This window comes from Channa argus, chromosome 11 (genome assembly GCF_033026475.1).
Source record: "Channa argus isolate prfri chromosome 11, Channa argus male v1.0, whole genome shotgun sequence".
In the NCBI taxonomy this organism is placed as follows: domain Eukaryota; kingdom Metazoa; phylum Chordata; class Actinopteri; order Anabantiformes; family Channidae; genus Channa; species Channa argus.
In genome coordinates, this window is record NC_090207.1 from 25,233,741 (window position 1) to 25,242,224 (window position 8,484).

Genomic DNA, 8,484 nt, shown 5'->3' on the forward strand with positions numbered 1-8,484 from the left:
AAACAGTGAGCATTCATTCATCGATTCATTCATTCATTCATTGGTCCACCACAACAGCAGAGGAAAAACCTGCTGGATTTTAAGCCTCTTCTTGCTGTTATCAAATTATTAGCAGTATTCTGTAGGGAAGAAAGCCAAATGAAAGCTTGCACGGTCTGCACTTTGTTCTCATTTTGACCGTATAAAGTCACTAAAGCTGTAGAAAACTCTGAACGTCCATTCATCATCAGTCACTCCATCCATACTCCACACTGCTCTGTTGGCCTCGGCTGTAGGTTCCTAAGGGCAAGAGGGCATGAGCTGGAATAGGTGGAGAGAGCTGTGGGTGGGGGAGGCTTGTCTTTTGGGATGTTAACCCCCTAGGCAGATGGTCTGAGGAGGGATCTGTGTGTGTGTGTGGCTTCATCCACCCCCTCCTCCACACTTCAAAGTGGGTAATCAATTAAATGCATCCTAACCACCACCAGCTCCCCTCCCCTCCCTGCCGTCCATCAAGTCAGCAGATCCCTCACAGCAGATGCAGGCCTATGGAAATGGCTCAGAGGGGATGTTTTGCATAACCTGGGGGGTGGCGGGGTTCTTAAGCTGTGCTTGGGGTGAGGTATGTATAGATTGGCCTCAGGATCTTAACAAGCACAATATATTTCCATCCGTGTGTAGTAAAAAGCTTTAATAAGTCTGGGAAAAGATTGTTTGCAGTTTACAAATGTGAAATCACTTGACAATAAATATTTGCTCCGTGTTCCACCCAACATTTTTTTTTACATCAGTGTAAATAAAACCTCAACTTTGAACTTAATACAGGCAAAAATATTTTATCCTGGGGCCCAAGAGGTCAGGAGGCCTCAAACATAGTGTAAAATGAGCGTGAATATCTCTGGTTAGAGATGCAGAGCTCAGTTAAAAGACACACAATGACCAAAGAGAAATGAAAAATGACCAGAAAGAGACACAAAGGGACCACAATTAATGGCCAGACATTAAAGAATGACAAGAACCAAAACAAATGAACAAAAACGCACAGAAACTGAGATGAAAATTTAGATGTAAATAATTATCAAAAAGAGGCAAAATATAAAAGAAGAGAGACGACACATGTCCAAAATGACAAATAAAGAAACCAGCGACATTAAGTGATAAGCGTGGCCAATAAAGTGACCTAAAGAGAGATTTGATTAACACAACCAAATAAGCACAAATAAAGACATGAAACACATGTCAGCTTCATACGAAATACATTATCCTGTGACTAGTTTCTCTTTTAGTCAGGGACTGTTATATACAAAGGGGACATTTTACCTGCCTGTGCACCAGGGTCCATTTTCTCATGATCTGTCCATTGTCTGCTTTAATTCCACTCAGTCCAAACATTTTAGAGAAGCATTTACAAAATGTGTGAGGGACGTTCATATTTTGGGGGCAGGAAGAAAGACTTTTGATTGGACGATGTCCAACAAAACTGTCTTCTATCCTTTCCTGCATTTCTCTAGACATACAGACTCTGATAATCTTGAAAAGACATGAAGCTCTTTGTATGATCATCAAACAGCAACAACTTGTACTTGTCAGTGATTATTACTGACAAACCCTGCAGATGCAGAACAAAGAACACAAGAGCCTCTCATTGTGCTCTTTAGTGACCCTGTTTCTCCTCGGCTTCCTGTAGGATCATTTTCATAACACGCAGTCTGTGGACACCCAACAAAATGCTGCTTCTTTCTCACACCTCCACTGCTTCTGTGACTGGAGAAGCTGCTCGGACTGAGTGAACCTTGCAGACTGAGTGTACATTGGTCTGCACCACTCCTCTCTCCCTATATCATGCGAACGGCTGTGGCAGGCAGTGTTGCTATGGAAACACGCCCCCATTTTCCTCCACAATGCCAGATCCATCCGGAATGGAGCTCAGATAGCGAGCGCAGAGAGCTGAAGGAGGGTGGGGAGTATTATGGTATGGATCCCATGCAGACAGAAGTGGGCGGGTTTCCAGTGACGTGTGCGGTGCAGTGCAAGCAGTGCTTTCTATGCAACATACACACATTCACACACACACGCGCGCGGCTATTAACAGTGGCATGCAGGGCAGAATGTGCATTAGAGTAATCATATCCTAATGTCTGTAAGACGGGTTTGAATTGAGCAGAGGCTTATAGCCCTCCTTATAACCCTATTCCCATGTGTTCTATATTATTTTAGCACTTCTGGACATAATTTATTTCAGTATCAACAAGCCACAGTGTTAACAACTGAGAACCAGGAACACTAAAAAGAACTAGGACATGTCAAGGAACTCAAGCGCTTCTCAAGCACAAGGAACTCAGGTATCTCTTATTTGGGAGTGGAAACAAAAGCAAACGGTAAAATTATTGCCCAAACTATCTGTCTGTCTGCTAATGTAACTTTGCTCTACCATACATGTCCTTTATGGACTGTATGGGCTCATAAGTACCCCAAGGATCATATGGAGGTCAAGCACCCAAGGGAGATTGTGAGCACACATGGCTGACAGTAACAGAGGAAAAGACATGTAGAGTGTAACAGACCCTAGTGTCAAATCCTCATGTTATACTTGTGCTTTTGAACACTTCTCTAATCAGTAGTTCAGCTGTTTGCAGCTTTTCAGCTTTTTCTGTCACCTTCCTGGTTTGATCAGGCCCATTTCCAATGGCAGGGAACAGACAAAGCTACCGACAATTTCGGACATATTAAGACCAACAAAAAACACCACGAAGTTTCTTAGTGAGGCACTGTGCCAACCCCGTGCTGGCAGAGCAGCTTCACAGCACCTTGGCATTGATTCTCCAATTCTGTGGAAGTAATGAATTAATTCATTTTTTCATTTGCTGTTTTGATGATGGGGATGTAGAGCACTTAGGGTTCCTGCCTTGTGCCCTGTGGATGAGGCAATTCATCGTCATCCTCCACTCGTTTCTTCAGGCCAGATGTTTCTCAGTTGGGAGAGACTAGAACATAGCTAAAAGAGAGGGAATTTTGGAAGCAAGCCTGGCTTAAAATGCTAATGTCACTCTGTGCGTGCTGGAGGGTTGAGTTTACATACATACTGTTTCCTGACACGTTTGCCATAACCATACGGTGATAATGTCTCAAATGTATTAAGCTTGGACAATCTGTCAGTCCCTTAAAGGTTTACATCACCCACTGCTTTAATACAAAGCATTTAGCAGGGCAAAAATTAAGAATTGAGCATCCATCTACCAATATATTCACATTCTCTCGGCTGAACATGTTCATATCACCTCAATAACATTCCAATTTAATGCAAATACCTGTTTTGATCGATTGAAAAGTTGCTAAAAACTAAAAGCCATCTATGACAGTGTGTAATACAAAAGTAATGCAGTGTAGCCAGTCTATAACCATGAAGCCCTAATTCCAAGTTTGACCTTCACTCTGTGAATGCTCTTTATCAGATCTCTCCAGCACTGTGGCTTTTATCTCTTATTCTGCTACAGCCTTTCTACATTCAGTCTCCAGTGATTTCATCTTCTGCCTTGTGGTTTTGTGTGCAAGTGTGATTCGTTTGCAGCCTCATACATCGGTCTCGCTCACCATTGTGGCTGTTTCAGTTTCCATTACCTCTTAGTTTCCAGCCCAAGACACACTGTGCATATACTGTAGACTTGGATGATTTGTTTGAAGGACCTGAGAATAGCTTTTTAACAAACTCTGACTGCAATAACTCTGAACAGTTTGTCAATAAGCCAAAGCTGAGAGATTGAGCCCGATTCTTCAACATCTGTCTGGTCCAGCCTCTCCTTCGCACTCCCTACTCCCTCTTTACCCTTTTCATTTAATAAGTGCATGCATTTAGACTTTCCATTGCACCCCTCAAACAACCTTTTGCTCATTCTCTCACATGCGCCCACCACAATCTGAGCTCGGGACTCAGATACCCACGGTCAAGGTCTCCACCACCTTAAGACAAGCCTATAAGGTTAAGTGATAGCTGGAAGTACTTGGAGGAGATGCTGATGCAGTACAACCAGTAGATGGAGGATGAAACCTCCTGCGTCATCCTCAGGGACATGTCAGTGAGGTAGTTGATTGCGCAGTTGGGGGTCTGAAAAGACAAACAGAACAGAAACACTGTGATGTTTAAAGGGCATGATGTGGAGACTGATTGGCTTGAGGAAAGTGGCAAAGAAATCATTTGTCACATGTGATGAGGTCAGAACTGTTGATGAAAGGGGTTTCAAAAAGGGATCGGGGGAATCAGAAACCAGCTCATATTACAGAAAGAAAAGTAAGTGAAAAAACATATTTTTTATAACCTGAATGGACTTAACATCACTAACTACCTCAATCCAAAATGCAGCGGATTTGGCAGCAAATCAGCCAATATGACCCAAAACAAAGTTTATGAAAAGTAGCCCATTATAGTACATTGCCAGTATCAGAAACACTAGAATTAATAAAATCTAAAATATAATAAAGACCAACAATCATTTGATTTAGTTGTTTGTAGGTTTTTGTAATCACAGCTCCTCCAGTAACAGCAGAATCCTTCCTCTGTTAATAAGAATTTGTAGAATTATTATAGGTTAAATTATTCAGATTATTCAGTGTGTGTTTTTATTTAAATTGTCTTACAGGGTTGGGAATGTGGGGTCAGAATTCTAAGTAGTAGTACTTTTGGGCTCTTATTTTTTAAAGCCTGCAATTCTTGCAAATCAAAGTGTATATATCAGATATGCAAAAAAAGATTTGAAGACGTAAGGCAGAAAGTCGTGTCTTTATGCAGTAATCACATGTAAGGCAGCAGCGACCAGCTCCATCCCACTGATCCACTGGAGTATTAATAAGATGGTGACAGGAAGTGTATGTGTGTGGTGGGACTGCACCTAATCCCCCTTCAACCCTTTCAGCCCACCTCAGTTCTGTTCCAGTCAGTCTTTCCTCACCTGCCTTCCCTCATCTTCCTCCCCAACCTGGAATTCCAGAGCCGTCTGAACAGACTTCTCCCACACTGTGACAGACGACCTCTGAACTTTTCCATCCCAGGGTACGTGTGGTATGCAGACATGATGGCTGAGCACTAGGATTCTCTTCATGTCTGAGCTTTAAACTCTTTCCCCGAGTTTAAAGCTGAGCCTGACTTTACACTGATTAAGATGTAAAACCTCCACATACACCTGAAGATGTAAAAGACATGATTTCATTGTGAAAAATTTACTCCAAGCTGTAACATACATTTATATTTTACATGGGACATCAAACTCTTTTAGAAATTATCATCCACTGTTAAAGAACATAGTAAACTGCCAAACAAGTCACGTACTTAACAATCTCGACCTCAACCAACTATATTAAACATTAAATGCCATGTTATCCATGTTAAGTGAACAAAAGAATATATTATAACATACCTTATATATTCAGATACTGTATATAACGACAGTTGGCACGCAACATTTTTTTGTAAAGTAATTTGGTTTGAAGTATGCACAACATTAAATACAGAGCTTTTTTAAATTGAGGTATTGCTACTTTTATTAAAGGCTCTTCCACCACTTTATGCTGTGATACACAAAGAAGAAAAAGAAGAATGTGATGATGAAAAAGAAAATTTTGATAAAGGAGAAGAACAAGAAACAAACAAAAAAAAACAGCAAACAGCTGCAATCTTAAGATGTTACTTTTATGTATTTTTTTTCTCCACTACACTTAAAAAACTCATCATAAGCTCTAACAGCATAATGTAGCTGCATGCAGCTCTGCAATGCTGATGGTTACATGTTAATGCTCCAATAAATTACCACTAAATTCATTCTATAATGGTGGAGATGTAGCCAAATTTTTGCTTCAAAACCAAAGAGTTAAAGGTGAAATAAATGTTAAAAACATTACAGGATGTTTGGATCTTTCTTTTATCTGATCATTATATTGATTATGTTTTCTAAGTAAAATCAACTGCAAAAGAGATTTTAGTCATATGATTACACAGTTTTCTATTTCTGATGTTTGACAGATTTGTATTTGACTTTTTTTTACATAGCTCCATGTTCCATTGGTTGTTAAATATTGAAAACAAATTGAAGAATTGAAGATTTTTTTTTATTCATGGTGGAGTGAGGCCAATCTAATATTGGAGGGTTAGTTGTTTTGAGATTAATTTACACGTTTTAATTAATTTGGTTAATACAGACTGCATTTATAATAATGGGTCTATTAATTCTCTTTTCATAATTGTCTTTTAATTTTTACAAACATGAAAATTAGAAGGAGCATTTCTGTCTTTGCCAAAGTCATCTGAAAGTCATTTATTTCTTAGTAGGCCTGCAATAAACTGTGTTAGGCATATGGGCCTATTGAAATTATTTTTTTCCCCCCTATAAAACAATTCTTCACTAGAAAAAATTACAAGACAGGTTTATTATCACCCACCATTAAGAAGGAATCAGATTAAGACATAAATATAAATGTCCCAAATGAATCTAAAAAAGAATGTCTTTAATTTATTCACCTAGGTCAAAGGCAGTAGGCCTAACATTGGAAAATGATCACAATCATTGAAACAAGACTTTTGGCATTTTGAAATTCGTTTAAAATAATTCAGGCGGACATATTGACACCACGGTCCCCTGCTGTGGAAGCAGTAAAGAAATGATTGTTGACCTTTTATAGTTTTATTCACGGCGTTAATCCTGTTAAGTCCATTAGTTTGGCCTGTCTCGGGCTAAATGAAGCTCGGGTTGATGGAAACTGGTTTGGTCAGCGCCCAGCTCCTTCCAACATGTGTGGTCCAGCAGCTTCCCCGTTAACCCTTTAACCGGCGGCGCGTACCGCGGCTCCTAAATTAACACTGTTGGTGGATTCCGTTCGTTTAACTGCGGCGCCGACGTCAGCTGTCGGCTTTTCATCAGGAAGCGACACGTCACACACACATTCATATACATTTAATACTTCTGTGATTGCACACAGGAGGCAGAGCTATCGAATCTCCACGTTGCTTCAGTCTATCACTCCGCCGGAAAATATAGTCCCCCAGCGGGCGCTACAGAGTAAGGCCGTTTGTTGTGTGCACACTACACTGGTTAATGTAGTGCTTCTTGTCGCATTCACGCAACTCTACATAAAAATGGAAAACTAAGAAAAAGACTGGTTGTGTTTTACGGCATGGTTTTATTTCAGCACGGGGATTGGAGCTTTTACTCTACAGAAAAATCTCAAAACAACTGTGTTTGACTTAACTGTTCCCACTGTCATACAAAGAATGATTTTTGTAGATCACTCAACATCGCAAAATGTTTTATTAGTCGCTAGAAAAATATTGGTTTATTTTTAATCATATAGCAGACATGTTGGGTCAAAGCAAGTGAGGGACACACACAGGAGTATTTTAGAGTTTAGAGTGTCTTGTTTAAGGACACGTGGACTGAAGAAGCTGGAAGAAACTTGCACCACCACCAGAGCTGCCCCACTAAAATGCTTAATTTCTAGTGTAAGTATATTATGACGTTAGTTCAACATACAGTATTTTTGCAGGATGTAGCAGGACATTTGAAGAATTTCTATTTTGAATTGACCCGAATTTGAATTCATTACATCTCAGAAGCTTTTTCTCTACTAGATCTGATGAGTTACCAGTTTCTTTTAAGATGAATATGAGAACCCTAATACAAAATACAGCATAATTATGAGATTTTATTGGTCCCTGGTGTGAAAGTCACAAGTTATCCAGCAGTACATGCATTATTATAGTCTAAACATATGATAATCCAACCAGCAGTGTTTAAATAAGATGCATGTTACTTATTAATCATTAATAATAAGATTATCACACTCAGTAATCAAATGACCAGAGGACTCACTTTTAAAGAGGTTATGTAACAGTGACAAAAGTGACATCTGTATTTAGATCTATGGGAAAGATGTCAGTAAATAGGGTTGGGGATAGTGGTTGACAGCACACATTATGGACCCAACGAGGGGATGTTGTGACTTGAGGAAGGCTCAGGGCAAATCTAAGCTGTTCTAAGTGATCAACTTTACTTTATGACAAAACATTTTTATCCAAGTGGCAATGGTCTTTTCTAGGATGGCAGCACCCCCACCCATAGAGCCCGAGGGCTCACTAAATGGTTTGATGTGTATGAACATTATGAATTATTTTCTATGGCCTTCAAAGTCATCAGATATCAGCTGTTTAAACACCTACATGAGATGTTGACCAACCTCTTTGGCAGTGCTCCACCACCACCAGAAAATCCCTTCAGAATTGAAGGATCAATGCCAAGGAGCAACCAAGCTGGTGGTATGTGGCGGGTCAACAATAAAACACTTTAATTTTGGGGTTTTCTTTAAATTGCCATATATCTGTATTAATCAACATTGAAACTGTTTGTAAGTATCATGTTTCCACAACAGGTGCTTGTAGGCAGGCGACAGAAATTAAGCTTAAAAGTATGTCTTTAAACTTTAAACCCTGAATTTCCTATCTTTCATGTGTCACGTGAATGCAGC

The 8,484-nt window shown here is 39.8% G+C and overlaps 1 long non-coding RNA gene across 1 annotated transcript; it reads right to left on the bottom strand.

Moving 5' to 3' along the window:
* Window positions 1–683: 683 nt before the first annotated feature.
* LOC137136329 (uncharacterized) lies at window positions 684–6,908 on the bottom strand. Its single transcript, XR_010915579.1, has 3 exons — window positions 6,637–6,908; window positions 4,923–5,153; window positions 684–4,081 (listed from the first exon to the last, which is right to left on the bottom strand). It is a non-coding gene; the product is annotated as an uncharacterized lncRNA (long non-coding RNA).
* Window positions 6,909–8,484: the final 1,576 nt, after the last annotated feature.